The 18,802-nt window shown below is 37.1% G+C and overlaps 1 protein-coding gene across 2 annotated transcripts in view; it reads right to left on the bottom strand.

Moving 5' to 3' along the window:
• The window catches only part of ADGRL4 (adhesion G protein-coupled receptor L4), a 161,144-nt gene that overhangs the window by 128,413 nt on the left and 13,929 nt on the right, over window positions 1-18,802 (bottom strand). The window contains exon 1 of one of the 2 annotated variants that reach the window (XM_072343659.1): window positions 6,054-6,093. The exons of the other annotated variant lie outside the window; for it this stretch is intronic. The gene's annotated coding sequence lies outside the window, so the exon portion shown is untranslated. Of the gene's footprint in view, window positions 1-6,053; window positions 6,094-18,802 lie in introns of those variants that run through there. 2 annotated transcript variants of the gene reach the window in all.

The following is an 18,802-nucleotide window of genomic DNA, read 5'->3' as shown; positions in this document are numbered from 1 at the left end:
AGTAACACACATCAGGCTGAAATTGTGAAGGACATTCCCATGAACATTGCTTTAAAGAAAAGGAGATGAGGCCTATAAGCAGAAACATCAAGAAACCTCAACATTATAGGGAACAGGAACCTTTCTAGGAAAAAGTAATTTATTAGAAACTGTTCCCAGAAGTACTGTATTTTTAGTACAGAGTTAAACTCCTTGGTGAACCTTGTAGCATCAATGATTTAGGATATTATTCAGTGTCCCTTTGAAGCCAGCAGGAGATTTCTGCTGCATTCAACATGCTTTACTTAGCACCCTTGTGGAACAAAAAATTCAGAGTGCAATTTGTAGCCAGAGGTATGCAGTTGGGGAGGAAAAGCAGTGCATGCAACAAATCAACCCTCAACCAGGCCAGCTAATGCACCAGAGAGAAAGGATACAGCCAGTGAGACTGCAGATGAAATATCAGTCATCTGTGGATAGAGAAGCAGGTGGGAAACATCCAGGAAGCATTACAATGGCTGCCCAAGGAACACCAGCCAAAATCACAGACCTCTACAGGCAAAGCAGCAGAGACATAGTAAAATGCAAATTGACGCACTTTAATGTTAGCAGGTACACACTAGCTAGTGTGACAGACCAAGGGAGCAGCTTCTAGCAAGACAAAAGCTAAAATGGACTGGGCATATCCTGCTCTAGGTAGTAAGGTGGCTAACCCAAACCATCTCTACTACATTCCCTACTTAGACTGGCACTGTCCATGAACGATCCCAGTTCCATCTGAGTGCTCATTTTTAACTCAAGGTTTTCGAATCTCCTGCTCAAGCAGAAGCAGAGTCCCTTGGTTCGACTGACCGTACCTACAGCTCCTGCAGATCTGTCTCCCACCACCACCTACTTACAGCACCAGCTCTGGTTTAGAAAGGAATAAAACAGTGGGAACTGTGTGTCACTAAGAAATATATTCACTGATTTGTAGACAATGCCAGTAGTATCATTAAAAAATACCAAGAGGGTTGCTTACATCTATCTAGAGTCCTAGCTTATGGCAATAGACTTAAGTGGGACTAAAGTGAAATCCCACCTGAAGTTTCTGAATTTTACTGAAGCACACATGGGCAATTTTCATTGCCACTGCTATTTGTGCTATGTGGGGAGCAATCACTGCCCATATTCTGTACAGGTTTAATTTATTTAGGATATGCAGTGGGAAATATTCAGTTTGGCAATTCTAACATGCAGTCCCCTACAATCCATGCAATTCATTTTTTCTAACTGCCTGGTGTTGCCCTCCTGCTGTATTAGCCTGATACTACCCCTCCTGCTGCTCAGTCCACCTGCTTCAAAATTATTTCCAAAATGTATCTCTACTGATGGATCTCCTCCCTGAAGGGGAAGAAATTAATGGGTTTACCCTACTTGATATACTCTTAGATCCATTCCACACTGAGATTTGACTACTGACTATACAATTTCTTCTTTTTCTATTCCTAAGCTGAAGATAAAAATCCCCCAGCCAAAGGAAGATGCCTTAATGGAAGATATTTCAATCCAAACCCTGACATGGGCACATAGGAATGGGGTATGCTATTACACTATATATATATTATTTCTTTTCAAAATAAGAAGCAATAGAAGAAGTAAACCATGTATGTAATTCTTTGTCATAGAATCCCAAAGTTGATTAATGTTCAGAATATTTCAGATGAGCTTCTCCTTCCCCCTCATGGTGAAGACCCATAAATGATAACTTTTATATAAAATATTGAAGCCATCCCATAGAATATCAGAGAGAACAACATCCCTGTTACACTATTCCAATGAATGATTTTAAATAACTTGTAGACAGGAATTCTACCTTTACGAAATCTTACACAGGAATTCCTATACAGTCTTATTGGTTTCATCCCTATTAAATTGTACTCCACTCATGAATGACACACTCAGTAATAATAATAATAGTTCCAATTTTGCAGACATCCTTTCACAGATCAAAAGTTTGTTACTTTCTCTTTTGGTCCTCTAACATAAATTTTTATATAACATTGTGCAAACTCTTATGGACGGGTTGAGAAAAATGCCTCACTATGTCAAAATGAACATTTTTTCTTTTAATGCAAGCCTGCACGTATAGAGATGAAGGAGGAAAAGTTTCTTATTTTCAAATGTAATTGAATAAGCTCTTTGTGGAAAATTAAGGATTTCTGGAGAGAATTCGGCAGAACAGATGCATATTTCCCCAAATGAAAAACATGCATCTGTTTCCTAGAAATCTAGTCAACAACAGCAAAGCATTCACACAAACAAGATGTGTGCTGGGTGGATTTTTTTTTTTCTTTCCTACAGATGGTTCTTATTTTTATACAAATCAGGGGAAAAAAGCCACAGTGGAAGTTTCTAAATGAGTGCATTCTTATCAATGAAACTTAAACGGTCTCCTGGATAAAATTGTTTTATACAAATCTGCTCAATTGTACCTGAAAGCCATACAAAAGTTTTCCTTATTAAAATGCTGCCTTTCAGCCTCCCTGCCTTCATTTAGTCACAGTTTGTTCTCCCTATCAATTCATTTTTTTCAATTTCTGTTACCTGTAGATCATTTTGCCTTGCTTGTATGATGTGTATTTAAAGTTTGCGATCAGGAATTGATACGATCCATAGCAAACCTGTTTGATTAGCTATTCCTGTCCCATGTTCAGAGTTGACAGGAAGGATATGCTTTTTGCTGTCTTGAACAGCATTCTCCCCATCTCCCAGTAATCATGCTCTGCATCCACAAAAATGAATTGATAGGAAAGTGTTGCCCACAACAACAACAAAACCATCCAGAGTGACAAAATACCTTAATGTAATTAAAGTATTAGGATTAATTTCTTAATCCTTATATTTTTCACTTGTTCATTTGAGAAATGGGTCTTTAATTAAATTTTTCTTTCATCACACTAATGAAAACAATATCATCTAGAAGTCCAGCCAGCCTGTGTGGATAGCAGTGATAAGACTGGATAATTGGAGGATTAATAATTTTTATTGTGCCTGCAAGCAAAGCAACCGTATATAGACTTTCTAAGTAACTTGAAAACATAGACACTTTGTACAATATTGAAATATATATATATATATATATATTTATTTATTTTTTTTTTTCCAAGCATGTGAACAATTGGACTACAAAGATGTGACTGTTCCTGGGTCATATTCTCCTCTAGGGTTTCCAAAAAGCAAGCAACGTAGCTCCAGTAGCTCTGTGACAAAGTAGAACAAGTTTCAATAACTGCTGTTATTCCTCTTCATTTACAGAACAGGCCACAGGGTAACTGTTTAACGTTGTAGCCAGCTCCCTGAACCTCTTGCACATTTGGTGAAACATGAAGCATTTTCCTAATACTTTGAGCTTCTTGAATAAGTGCAGGATTTCAAAGTTTAAAAAAAAAAAAAAAAAAAAAAAAAAAGTCTAGGGACCAATGCTTTGCTGAATAATCTGGCTCTGGAGACTGAGAGTCTGCACAGAAGTGTCCTTTCTTTATGGATGGGACACTTCACCCTCAATTAGGAAAAGATACCTTTTAATAGAGCTGTTCTCTCTTTGTGACTAGATCACTATGCTGAGCAAGTGGTAAGTAGGCACTGGGAGCCAGATAACCAGCATGCTAAGAAAAGCTGCTGTGTTTCTTAATTAATGTGCAGAAGAGGATGTAGGCTTGCACAGTTTATCCATGCCATCTGCGTATGGTATAGATGCAAAAGAAACTTGAACATAATCTAATAGATTCACAACTTGTATGAAAGGAGATGGTAAAAGTATTTGTGTAAAACACTCTTGTGCCAAACAGGCTGGCAGAAGAGGTTGTAGTTCAGTCTGATGTGGAAGCCATTAGCACTTCCACTGGACATGCAGGTGATTCAGCACTGACAACAGAACACCCTGCCTCTGCCTGAAGCCTTGCCCCCTGCCCCATCTCCCACTGCATGAAACTATCATAAAAGGTTTGTTTTCATATCTGCTGGAGAAAACTTTACTTTTATCCCCTTCTCCCTCAAGAAATCAGAGCTTTTGGTGTTCCTGTGAAGACTTTCAGAAGCTGTTCCACATATATTGCTCAATTTTATAATTATATATACTCAAATGCAATCTCCCAAATGCAATTGAAATGCCTATTCTACCCAGTGCATTTTAAGTTGGATTTCATCGACATTTGGCTTAATTGCTACGATGAAAAAAAGATATTTTCACCATTTTGGTAGCACAGACTCATTTGCATCAAGGTCACAAATCTTTTAATTTACGAGGTTTCTAATAAAAGAAAGTATGTTTGGTAAAAATAAGTGTGATTAAAATTATTGTTTTGCTTTCTCATATTTCAACACTTAATTCACCTCATCCTGAATTTCCTTCCACTCAGTTCTTCTGCACAACCATTCCTGCACTGGGAGGTTTTCTATCTCTTTCTCACAGACCTTTAAGGTCAACTGGAGACAAATTAATGCTATTGCTTTTCATTTAACCTCCAAGTCAATATTTTGACTCATTTCTTGATAAATATTTCAGTCTATGTCTTTCCAACATGAACATACACCTACTCTGGTCAGATTTGAAAATTATGCCTCATGTTCTGTATCTTGAGCTCAATCAACTACAGGACTTAGATCTCATAAGGACATAACTTCTGTGATATTTCTGATTGATACTCAAGTATTTAAAAATTGACCTACACCAAAGTTACCAAGTCTTTTTATGTAATATTTTAAATATAAAGAACCAGTCATTTCTTCCATGTCCATTAGTTCTCTACATTTAATGTAGATTAACAGATTCAGACAGATTGCTACGTGTGCATATTCATTAAGTCCTGGGTGTAATTATTTTTTAGTATCCAGAGACACAAAATGAGTCCTAAGATTAGGCTTCTTTAACATAGCTTTTTGTATTTGTTTAGTAAAAGCAAACCTCTGAAACATAAAATTCTCAAGGATACCATGAAGAGTGGTTTAAGGAAGCATTATAGGTATTTTTTCTTCCTTACAAATTTTGCATTTTCATGAAAAAAAAAATAAATCAAAAACATGTTGATTTTAAACAAATAAACCCCATTTCAAATAAGAAAATCATAAATGCCAACTTGTTTGTTTTTGACAGTTCTAAGGCATTACTGATATTATGAATGAGAAGATAGAGACACCAGAACACCAGAAGACTCTGCTGAAGTGACATCCAGTAATTTAAAAGTGAATCACTTTAAATGTAGAGTAAAAGACAGGTCAGCGCGAGAGAAGTGTGTACGTGTGCTTGTGTCTATACTCCACCTATATTCATAACTGATAGGTGGAGAGTTCTCTCTTCCCAGATTGCACAAGAACAAAACAATATAGTGAGAAATGTTATATACTGAATAGGTTCTAAATATTTCTCCAGAAACTTCCTGTAAAATAGATGGTAGTGTTTGTTTGCAACTGCTTCAATATCTCTATCGCTCAGAATAGTGCAGCTGAGATTGATCACGATCATACCAAAAAAATAACAGCAAAAGGCTCTTCTGCTCAAGTATGGAAATGGTTCTGAGTTTTCACAACATAACATTTAACTAATTTCTACTACTAATCGCTCTTCTGACATGTTTCACTGGTGTTCCACCCCCCACCCATCTGCACTGAAATAAGACTATAGTATATAATCAGAAAATACGTGAACATCAAGGCCTAAAACTGTTGCCTAGTTATGGAAGATTTTACCATGCTTTTTAATCTTTAAACCCTTCAGCAACCTTTTTATTTTTCCCCTTTAAATACTCAGAAATCAGTCAAGCTGCACAGCAGCAAGGTTGTGTGCTGGCAGAAAATAGGCATCTAAAAATTCCTTTGTTATCAAAACATATATATAGATACACACTGCGGTACATTGCATTTTCACGAATCTGAGATTTTTTTATTATTTATTTTTAAAGCTAAAGCTCACAAGCACCATACATGATGTGCATAGATTAGAAAAACTACTGCAGCATTTCAGCTTCTCTACACAAGAAGAAAAGCTTTTCTCCACTCCTGCAAAAGTGACATGATAGCTTGCTTATGTTTCCTACCTTAGTAGTCCAGCTGTGAGATCTGGAAAGCAACCATTGAATCTCTTGCCCCTTTTTCTTTAGGAATGTCACAACGTACAGCTTTCTTTGTGTTGCCCATATGCCAGCAATCGTTTTAAAAGCCACTTTTTCTCTGCTGCTGATCATCTTTGTAAAAGACAGTAAGTTGATTTCAGAACTGCTCTGATTTCCACTGCTTTCAGCGAGAGCAGAAGCAGGTTTTCTCCCCCCTCTCCACCCCACCCTCTAAAAAGTATTTGGCAGAGGTATAAGACAAGTTTTTAAACTCCTATCAACAGTTCTTGGAACTAATACTAGTGCTGATCAAATTCTGCCAATTAAAATCTGGCAGTGTGAAACTGTTTAACATTCTGCTGAAAAATGATTTGCTAAAAAGTAGAGAAAAATGAAGAAATGTTAAACACAATAAATGCAATACCTGCCACATGTCTACCAGAATCATGTCATTTGCTTTAGTTAGCACAGGATCTTTTCTTTGTCCTTTGTTCAGTGCCACACACAATAATGGACATCAGTGGCCCAGACCCTCATTTTCTTTCCACAACCACTACTCTGAATTGGAGCTGTGCAGATGTCCTTGACAGATTTTTTTTATTATTATTATTTTTTTTTCCTGTAGTTTCTTATTTTAGGGACACTATTTCATATTCCGGTGACCTAAGCAATCCTAGTCCACCCTGCTACAAAGAATTCTCGCAGAATAACCAGCTGAACTGAAGATCTTTGCTCTTCCTTTGCAGCATTATTATATAAAAAAAATACCACTAAATCCCATTCTCTGGATGAAGCATTCCTAAATATTCTGGTACCCCTGTAGTTCTATTAGCCATTCTGCACAGAAGAGACAGTACTTCTGCAGTGTTTAAGTTCTTTTGTGCCCAAAGAGGGAAGGAGCAGGACATCAGCATATATTAATACCTCCACAGGGAAAATGTATTACATACTTAGTCTCATTCTATTAGCATCAGTCTAAAGGAGGAGCACTTTATGAGCAGTACTTAGTGGAACTACTTAGGTGAACAAAGTAGAAGGGACTGGACTGCTACACTTGAGTCAGATGGATCTATTCATATCCAGTTGCCTCCATAACAATGGCTGCATGTCAGTATGGGTAATGGCTAGGTATTCATAGTTAAAAAGCCTTCTACTTGCAATAATGTGTAGCTGACAGGAAGTATTACACATGAAAGAAATAAACACTAGGGAAAAGAAAAAAGCTCAGTCATGAATACCCCAGATATTCACAGGTCAGTGGGAACGTCCAAGGCTGCAGAGAGAGCGAGAAGGGACACTGTGACCATCCTGTATGACATGGGCTCCTAACCGAAAGGGCAGGGCAGGCAATTCTGATGCTTGGTGGCTTCCTGTTCCACCATGGGGAGCCCCATGACAGAAGATCCTCTCCCCTGTAGCTGTATCAGATTGCAGTTTGGCACTAAAACTCTTCACACTGTACCCCTTCTTTGGAGTGCACAGGGCTACAGTCCAGCTCAAAGAATTCAGTAAGGTTTGAAGAGTGCAAAGCAGAGAGAAAACTGATAATAAATAAAGCACAGCTCAGGGGAAAAACTTTGAGTTTCTCCTCTGAATTATATGCTGCCGTTTGAAGTCAGTAGGAGTGGCCCTTTCACAGCAGCAAGCAGCCCTGTGCACCCAGGCATTATCAACATTTTATATGAGAACACAGTTATCTGCCTGATAATGCGTACACTGTTTTATCATTAGTTGTCAGCACACCTCCCTAAACAACTAGTCCCTCTGTGGTTTTATAATCATGGGAATATTCTCCATGGCCCTATCAGGCTGGTTGTGTTCTGGCTCCAGACATCTCTGGAAAATAACCTATTGAATCGTGCCGGAAATCAGGGCAGAGTTGACTTCCTGACAGACTCCAAACAATTAAAAGGCTCCCCTTGGAAAGCACAGCCTGTTCTCTGTTATTTGTGCAATGCCACACTACCCTGCAGCTGCCATATCAGCTCCATCTCAGCAGCTCCACCTCCTTCACAGTGGGTGAGGAAATAGCAATCTCTCTATTGTTCCAGAAGTTTATGCAAGTACTGCCTTTACTTCTTTTCCTTTTTTTTTTTTTTCTTTTTTTTTCTTTTTCTTTTTGGCCACCACTTTTAAGAGATATCAGTGACCTGCTCACTGAAATGCCTCTTTGTTTCCCTGTTTACCTTCTGTTAGCTAGAACAGCAAACAGCCACTTGTGTTTACCAGGCAAAAGAAAGGGGAAAACATGTCTATGTGAAACAACTACTTAATGATGTAAAGTATCTCCTTGACATTAAATAATAATATATATTTTTTTTAAAAAAGGAAAAAAAAAAAAAAAAAGAGTGAGAAAGACTCAAGAACCCCCCAAAATATCCCTCTTTTCTATTATCATATGAAGAAGAAAAATATTTCCAACTCTGAAGCAGTGCCAAATGGTTCAGCAGATTTTAGAGACTTCGAGATACTGACAGACTGCAACTCCTGCTGTTTACCAGAGGGATTTAAGAGATTCTCTCTCTTAAAATAGCCATATTTTTGTCTTTCTGAGGGTCAAAACTTGCCACTTCTACACTGCTTTCAGTAGACATTTTAACCATGCAATACTTGGACATGTCATGGGGCTCTGAAAAGGCTCTTGAGATTCTTCTGTCTGAGGCTAACAAGAAGAACTGGTAGCTCCCCTGAAAATTTTCCCATGAGAGGCACAAAATGTAGGGGGAAAACACTTCACATGCGTTATTCTACTACATTAAAAAAACAAAACAAAACAAAAAAACAACCAAAAACAACAAAAAAAACCCAACCTTTGGCATATTCTAATAGCAACATATCAAACTGGATTACATGACTCATATTTACCTTTTCTGATATGACATTATGACACATGGCAGACTACCTAAAAATCATTATGCCTCGAGAGCTTATAACCCAAATGGCATTTACGGCATATTAGTCAGCCAAACCCACCCCCACTCCACCATTATCTGCAGCAGCAGGGGACTCACTGTGATGAATCAGAGCTTAGCAATTCCTTCCATGTGCACAGGAAACACCAATTAATTGGAACAGTGACAAAAAAAAAAAAAAAAAAAAAAAAAAAAAAAAAAAAAAAAAAGTCTTTTTTACCTGGTAAACAGAATTCAGCAGTGGAATGTTACTTAACAAATAGTATACAGCTAAGTACTTCAATCTGCCAAGATGAGAGGTGTAGAAAACTGATTAGGTAGCTTATATGCTATTGCTTTTTCACATGGTGGACGTTTGATATTTTTAGCAGTCTCCTCACACAGTAGTCACCACAACTGTCAAATTCTGTGCCACACATTAATGTAGAAAGAGACACTTCCTCAAATTAAGAAAGAAGCAAGAAAAGAGTAGAGACCCTCACTCCATCTGGTTTCTCAATAAAAATTCCATTTCCTGACACTGGACACCTGCCACCCCCGAGTTCCTCCCCAGTCCTCTGTCCTACCTCATCTAACTCCCCTTTCTCTGCATTAGTATATCCTCATGGGCCTGGCACATATGGCAATAAATCAGCAGAGTCCCGGACTGCTGCTACATTATGTATGCTCTGGGTCTTAGTACACAGTGCACTCTGGGGCATAGTTCCACTACAAAGTATACTGGGTTTAAATTGTTTATCTATCTAAGCCTGAATTTATGATCTTTACAAATTCCTCTAAAATGAAAGAACCTTTCATTTGTACCATCTTTATTTAAGAAATAGGGGAAGATTGTCAAGGACAAAAAGCTTTCTGGCACCCACATTCCCACTGAAAACCAATGGGATTTGGACATATAAGTCTGATTTATGCCTTTGAAAATCTCTTCCATAATCTCATCAACACTAAAAAAACCCTACAGAACAGCCTTTGAATTCAAATGCTAACACCAGTGAAAAAAACCTTTTATAGGACGCTGGTGACAGTAGTCTAGATCTGACTGCAGGAACAGCCTGCAGCCCTAGCAGACACTGACAGACCAGTATGATTTTATAATGATATTTAAAAACTCAAGAAATCTGAGTATAGGTTTGCAAAATTTAAAAATGGGAGAGACCTGTGTGAAGAAGGAATGCTTCCTCAAAGGACACTGGTTGTGTATAGAGAGAAAAATCCATGTTAGGCTTTACTCCCTGCTTTAAGGAAAACAAGGGTACTTTGTATTGGGCTGGGTGGTGAAGAAGTGGAGGAGTGATAGGCGGGTCATTGCCTGAGGGAAGGAACGCAACCAAGCAGCTTTTCAACGAATTGTCTCTATCTTTAAGGGCTAAAGGGATACAAAATATGACATTTGGGGAAAAGGCCAAAGGCAGATGCAGAGAACGGCACCTAACTGACTGTTTATAGGGAAGAGGAGTGGTCGATTACAAAAGGAACCAAGTGTAGTTTCCATGGAATTTCAATCAAATTAAATAAAAATAGTATTTTAACCAATTAGTGGAATCAGATTATTATTATTATTTCTAAAAGGGCTAATTCTTATTTTTCAGAAGTTAAATTAAAATTCATTCTACATGAGTATTGTGTGTGTATGGGACTAAAAGCAGTCCAGACGTCTTACCTTCACTCAAACTTGTGTTAATTGAAGCTACAAAGAAAAAAAATATATATATTGCATACCTAAGGTATCATTTGTGAAAGTGTTATGGTCTGCAAAACTGTCATGCACTGTCAGCAAACAACAAACTTTAGAGCACCTTTAATGTTACACCACAGTGCTGTTGTAGTTGACAATTAAAATAGTTAATGTGCATGCTGGCCTTTAAGTGTTACACTCCTCAGAATAATGGATTTTCTATGATGAACCCATTGCTGTTTTTTAGTCAGTGCTTGCTGGACAAAAAGAGAATTTTAATAGTCCGTGTCTGCAGCACTTCTAATCATGTGTTTCTGTAGCAGTAATGAAGAAGGACGTGACTTAATATCCATATATATCAGTGATTTGTACGGATCACACCTGAGTAATTGTGGCTCCCACAGTATCATATGCATCTCCACGGTTTTCCAGACCTACAGACAGTGTGGGGAATTCAGTCCTTTGGTATTTTTTCATTACTCCCATAGGCATACAGCATTTTCGGTCTTTCTTACTATATTTCTTGGCTATCTGAGAAATAATTTCTCCCCTGTGCCTACCTTTGTGTAGATTTACGGGGCATAAGGAATTGCAGGGCTGACCTGCTTGGCCAACTGTTCAGTGGCAAGGGGGAATTCATGTTTCCAGCCTGGGCTTACCTGTTCTGTGCTACACATTCAGCTACACAAACAAACTCAGCATATTCTGCTTGCCAAGGAAGATTAGTTACCAAGAGTTGAAGTCAGGGCAATTGTATTTGAAGGCATTTTCCCCTACCTACCTCTGCATTCAGCTTTTGTTCCCTTCATTATTGTTTTTGTTTGTTTGTTTGTTTGCTTGTTTTTTTAATTATTCAGGTTAGAAATTAAATTCAGTAGTTGTATCATGCTAATAGCAAGGTGATTAACATTAGGCAGAAAAAAACATGAGAGGCAGCCTGCCAAAAGCTAAACTTCTGCTTTCACATTCAACTAAAGTTCATTGAAACAGGAATTCATCCCTTTACTCCAGATCAGAATTAAACTCTTGGCTTATTTAAAGAGCTATATGGGTGATACTGGCTCAGTAGACGGCCCTAGAATATGCTATTAAATATGATAGCCTCCCATTACAATTTAGTTTGCTAACTTTGTGCTGAAAATGCCTCATTTAAGTTCATTAAAGATCTAACCAGCAGCTTTGTCACGTGTATCAATAACTGGAGAAGTGTGTTCTAAATGCCACAGTGTCTAGCATTACAGACCTTAAAATTGTAAAGTGATGTTATTACCCTTAAATACAAGAACGGTAGAAATATAAAAGCATAGATCTGTTCCTCATTTCCAATTCAATTTTCATTATGAGTTTCATTGTCCCCTTTTCTTGCATCCAGAGTTTTGTGTGAAAAATAAGCCTCCCATTCTGAATCAGAGCAAAGGAACCTTCCCTTTAGACAGAAAATTCAATAGCAACCTAAAGAAACTTTTCCACTCAAATTTCTCTTTCTGGAGTTTAGAACTACTTTTTATAGACTAAAACAACTTAGCAGGATGTGGTTCCAAATTTCAGTATTTAATTACATGGATAAATACATCCATAAATTATTAATTTTTTCCTAGAACATTTGACCCTGTGGACAACAGTACTATCATTCCTGTTATTTCATTATATCAATCTACATTATCGCCACATATTATTTTCTATCCAAAATGTTTATATAAAATTCATAATGTGATGAAAAGATCTTCCCCCTAATTTTTGTATGCAAATGCAAAATCTTGTCCATTTCCTCACAGTATTTGTTCTGTTTAATTGCATTTTAAATGAACATAAAGTAACTATCCCAAAGATATTAGCATGCTTCTGCCAGGGTTCTGCAGATCCTGCTGGCATGAGTTGAGAAGCTGTGGCATCTCAGAGAATCTCATCTTCATAAACAGGCTATGATGGAGGTGGAAGAAGAAAAACATCAGCAAATGGCTTTGGGGGTGCTCTCTTGCTCCCCTTTTCTGATCTGAGTCCAGTGTTAGAAGATTTAAAGCCCAGTATCAGATTGAAGAGAAAGAGTTTTCTTCTATAATTATTGGTTCCTCCTTCAGCCAAAACAACTTTAAAACACACTGAAAACAGGGTTAGACAGGGCTGGTTGGCTAAAGTTGCTGTAGGCTCCAAGAGACAGTAATAAAGAGAGTACTGGCAGCCATTCAGCTGAAATAAATCTCGGAAAGAAATAGAATAGAAAAAGAATACAAGTCCAAATTGATTTTCAGAGGTGTTGTGTCTGCAGCAGTGCTACAAGCACTCATCCCACTGAAACCACCTCTATTTACTCCCTCATCATTTAGCCATGCTGTACTTGTGTGCACATCAAGCATCTGTCATTCCTGGTCTGGTTGTGATCAGGGTGGCAGATCCCACACATTCTTCCCTTTAATTAGCCATTTGCAAGAGTTTTATATCTGTGGCATGATTTCGAGAGAGTGTGTCAATGATGTTTGGGTGTTTTTGGTTTTTTTTTCTTGTTCTTTTTTTTTTTTTTTTTTTTTTTTTTTTTTATCTTTATGGCATCTTGAATAAATTCCTACTTTATACAAAAATATACAGGGATTACGGGCCTCAGAGGAGGAGGAGGATGGCTGGAAATCAGTTTGCTATGAGCAGATAGATCTTTTGAGGTTGGAGGTGAATTTCTTGGCTATCCAAACCCTTCTGACTCTATTAAAAAAAAATCTGATCAAGTTCTTCTAAAAAAATTTCAGAGACTAAACACCTGGAGGGCTCTAATAATTGATGGTAAGAAGAAAGCTGGGTACTTTTGAAGTTAGTTTTCTATGTGGAACATATCTAGTGCAATTTAAATAAAAGATAAATCTCCTTCAGTGAAAGAGAAGAATAAGAAAAGTATTGAGGAGAATTAGAAAACTATCGAGGAGATTTTTCAGTGGTTTCTTATCCTGAAAGGGACACTTCTAGTTCTACTCAAGAAATTAATTTGATCTGTAGAGCCTTTAAAACTAATTTTAATTCTTCAGAACTTGCAATATATTCAGTTACTTAAAATATTAATAAGTGCTCACTTTTAACAACATTTGAGATTGTTATCATCTCGTCTTCTCCAAACATCATGACTTTCTTTTAAAGGAGGGAAAAAATGTAGAAGTGCTGAGAAAGAAATTGCACATTCTAGCTCAAGACAAGCTTTGAAAATGCAAAAGAAAAAAATATTAAATTAGATCCATTGTTCTCAGTTCTGCTCTTTGCTGTCATGACTGGGTCCCTCTTTTCTCTTTCAGGCTTCTACTTTCTATACTCATAGACATGCTATTTGCTTGCTTTCAGACTGATGTTCCTTGGCTCCGGAGCTGCCAAGTTACTGTCTATTAGCAAATATTTCACTCTTAGGTTTCCTCCAAACCATTTCTCCCCCACAATGCATTCATTTTTTCCTTTCCACTGACAGTTATAAAACCTGAATATGTCTGAAAACAAAATAGTTTGAAGAAAAAATGGCTGGAAGAGAAACCACAGAAGATGAACCTGATGAGATGGGTCTGAATTTTCTGCAAGGATTATGAATCTATAGACTTTGCTCATACAAAGGGGCAAAGCCAATAAAATAATGTTTAACAACATCTTTAAGGACTACAAAAGAGTTATTCCCTAATGGCCAAAGTTGTAGAACTGTTAGGTAGTATCATCATATAAAGCATAGCCACACATAGAATCAGAGAATCATAGAATTACCCAGGTTGGAAAAGACCTTGAAGATCATCAAGACCAACCACAGCCTAACCAGTACCCCATCTCTAAAAAAAACCTGCTAAATCATATCCCTGAGTACCACATCCAAATGGCTCTTAAACACATCCATCCTCTTAAACACATCTTAAACACATATCTGAACTGTTTACTGAGTTCATTACTGCCAAAGGACAGAAATTAATCCAACAACTGTCTGAAATGTTGTTTGAACATACTCCTTAGAGAAGCTCACTTTTATCTTATTAGTGCTTATTTATTCTAATTTTAGGTGGAGCCTTGTTAACTAATAGCAATATCAACATTTCAGAACTGAAAACATTAAGCTTGAAAAGCAACTGATCTCTTGTGGAGATGACTGTCCAGATTGTAACCATAACAAAAAGCTCCTAACTCTACAAGGTGTTTTGAAAAGGAAGAAGGGAAAAAGGAGGACCCTCCATAGAATACTCAATACAGTATCTGCAACATACACAAGAGGGAAAGATCTCATGAGAGTAAAAAGGTAAAGCTGTTGGGATGGTAGATTCATATTGACTTCTGCTTAATATTTTACTAAGTATATGGTTTTGGCCATCTGTTTTTAAAATAGAATTTGGCTTCCTCTGTCCCCAGGCAAGCACGCGTGAGGTAATAACACACTGTAAGTATTCTGGAAGTGAGGATTAATGGCTATATGCTAGTGTGGAAATGAAGAAATCAGAAATGATTTCTCTCTTCTCACGCATTTATTTCACTGGATGTATGAAGTAAGCTGACAGAAATATTTGCCCCACAGATCATTTGGAAAATCTAGCAATGCACACAACCTCCAAGACAGGAAACACAACAGGAGCTCTCCTGGGCTTCAAATACAAGATACAAACTTCTGTTACAGGAGAATATTGCACAGTTCCAGAAGAACTGAGCCAAAACGTACAGGATAACTCACCTTAAACAACTGGAAATATTAGTAATTTCCTAGTTGCCTGTTACATGCCAATATCAAATCATAATGATTTCTCTTACCAAAAGGATGTAGTTCTCTCAGGCTTTATTGTTACTATTATTGTTTTTTAAGCTATGGTCAGAAGAGTAATTTAAAAAGAAATTCCATTGATTTTGTCCTTCTTCTACAGGGCAGAAAAGAAGTGCATCTCTAAGCTATGTTGCCAACTGGTAACAATTTCCTAGGGATGATGGAAGGGATAAACAGCACAACTTGGGCATTTGGTCACCCAGTAGAATCACTCACATCTTCACTGCATAAGGAAATGTACTAGGCTTTTTTCTTTCCCTTTCATTTTTTTTTTTTTTTAGTTTTGTTTTTAATTCTTCTTTCCTGTCATGAGCCTGACAGCTAAAATGAGCAGCACAGTAAACCTGTGCAATCAACACTAGCAGCTTGTTGAAGTTAAACAGGATAGTTCAAACACAATTAGATATTATCTAGGAAGGATAGAAGGATGCAAAGTGAACATGTGAGATCAGCTGTGATTGCCAAGCATCCTTTAACTCCTTCTACAAAAGTGTCTTGCTGTACTATCAATGAAACAGTAAAGTGGTGTCTGTTTTTACAGTTCTTCTCACTGAAGTGCAAGCCAGACCAGCATTTATGGAGGCAGCAGTGCATGTACACGCAGTTCCCGTGAATCCAAATATAGGTAGTAGATTTTGTTACAATTATTCTTCACTGAAAATATAAACCACAACATATTGCAATATATTTCTCAGTTCAAGCGTACTAAGCTTATATGCTCCCTAAAATTTTATGACTCTTTGCAGTACATCACAGTTAGTATAAAAGCACTCAATGTAAATTTTGCCTGACCAAATAGCAAAGATACCCTTGTAGGAAGTGTTTTATTCATCTGGGAGTCAGGTAAAGAAACATATGTGCTTCTGTGAAGACTAGAGTCAACATATTAACTTCCTCTCCAGACATTTTCTTGCTTTTTGATCAGAAAATTAAGAGTTGGCACTGCTTTAAGGAGGCCACTCCTTCCCCTGAGTTTAGTCAAATCCAGGGTAAACAATTTGAGAAAAATGCACTTCTCTTCAAACACATCCCCATGGACATCAATAAATTTTCAGTGCCTCTAGAAGCCTATTTCCTTGCAATTGCTGCTGCTTTCAAGACTTTGTCCAGGTGCTTAGGGTGGGACACAAAGTCACCATATTTGTTGACTGTTCTGTGCTCATCACAGCTGACAGTAACAGCCCTGAATACATAATCTCCCAAACATTTCTCTATTACCTGCCAATTTTCCTTTTGATAGATAGCATTATTACATAGAAAACATTCACAACCATATAGTCATACACACTAGTTAATGCTCTCTCTGTTCTACAGCACAAGTAGACAAGGAGTGGGAAGAAGCCACCCCTGAGAAAACCGTGTAGTTTCTAAATCCTTGCTGCACACCCCACAGCCCAAGGCCAAACTCTGCTTCAGCAAGTCCACATTTAGCAGTAGGGATTTAATTGTTATCTCTTTTTCCTGCCTGGAGGCTGGTGATATTTGATTTTATATGACACAATATCCACTGGTTCCAAAGCTTTCTTTCTAGGTAACTACCTAGAGAAACTGGAACTGAGCACAGCAATAATGTTGAGCTATAGAGAATGAAATTAGAGTCACTAACCAAAATGAAGTAGATGTAAGTTTAGAGCCTGTGACATTCATGAGACATATACCCTATTCAATGGTAGCTTTTTCTACTAGGCTAAGGAGCTTCAGATATTTTAGTTTTCACCCATTTATAGTCAAAAGCCATTTCTAACATAGATTTTCATATTCATTGGGATATTTACTTCTGCTGAAAAAGTCAGATAAACAGAAAAGTACTTAAAGAATAGTTGGAGAATATAATCTAACAGAAGTTCTGCATTTAAAAAAAAAATATATATTTCCCTTACAGAAATAAAGATGAATCAACTGAACTAACAATTAATGAATAAGCTTTTATTTCCTGGGTTTACATAAAAGTGCTGGTTTTTGTTGTTGTTGTTGTTGTTTTGTTTTGTTTTTTTCCCCCCTGTTTGAGAAGGCATGTTGGCACTTGGCAAACATAAGTCTACAATAATATTGTGATTTAACTACTAACTTCTATGCAAGGTTGGCTTTAATTGAACACCCTTAACAAACAACATCCTCCATGCTTATAAAAGTTTCAGATGTGAACAAATAGTTTATAATGATTTGTTTACCTGACAAATTTAGGGTAGTGTTGGGTATTTTCTCTCACTTTCTGAGACCAAGTGAGTTTTCCTTGATTTATTCAAGTTGATTTTCCTCTTCTACAGTCTAATAGCAAACTGTTTACACAAAAATATGACAATATATATTGAATCTCAGCAGGATTGGTTAGCTGTGGTTGCTCAGCTTGTCAGGGGTCTGCTCGGTTCAGTGAGGAAGGGAGTGAATACACACTCTCCCTAAACACAGTTTCCCATGTGATTTATAAGCTTCTTTTCCATGAATTTTTGGCCATAAAACTTGCTTTCCAATAGGATAACACAAAGAAAGGTGTTAGCCCAAAGAGATTTCATGCACAATTGAAACAGATACCCATAGATTTCTCTTTTTGGAGTATTCTCTTGTGTTTAGAGAGAACAGTTCTTCTATTGACCAGATACACTGCAGAAGTAGAAGAATAAACTGCAAAAACCACAGGAGGCAGAAGCTTTCATCAAAAGAATATAAAATGGCAGGAGAGAGACTCTTGCTGAGCTATTGGACTGCATAATTGTCCAGGGATTTTTCTACTGAAGCTTGCTGAAGTTAGTTTTTTTTTTTTTTTTTCCAGTGGAACAGTCTTTCCAACAGAAAATGATGATGTGATAAAATTGAAACTTTTCACTGCTGCACATTGATTCTTTCTAAATTTTTGATGGATTATTATCGAAACAACTTGTTGAGGAAGTATCTCAACTTGTTTGAATGTAAAAAGAGATAAAGAAAAAACACTTCATTTTGTGTGTTTTTAAAAATTCATTTTCTTTTTTTCTAATGTTGCAATGAACACAAACATGAAAACTTCAGGGAAATTTTAACTAGTAAAGAAACTAGGAAAAACTGATATACAGTGAGCCTGCAGCTATTGTTTCATCCTGGCCAAGCTAGCAATGCATGTTTACACTTAGCTATACTGTTCCCCTAATACACCTCTGACTATGTGAAGTATTCAAAACTTCAGGATTCAGAAAGGTACAAAAAGTAATTTTCTTTTAATTCCTTCTCCTACCCCTCCACAAACACCAAAAGCATCCCACTCTCATAGCCTCTTAATATAAGAAAAATTATTAAACTTTTGGTAATCTCTACATTCCTCATCCCTTTCATTTTTCTCAGGTTTTCAGGCTTTCAGGCTTGGCAAGTAGCTTACCAAAACAAACACTGCATGAACACTGAAAAAACTGATTAAATG

Source organism: Excalfactoria chinensis, chromosome 8 (genome assembly GCF_039878825.1).
Source record: "Excalfactoria chinensis isolate bCotChi1 chromosome 8, bCotChi1.hap2, whole genome shotgun sequence".
Classification (NCBI taxonomy): Eukaryota; Metazoa; Chordata; class Aves; order Galliformes; family Phasianidae; genus Excalfactoria; species Excalfactoria chinensis.
The sequence above is the reverse complement of the archived record's forward strand: the minus strand, read 5'-3'. Positions and strand labels throughout refer to the sequence as shown.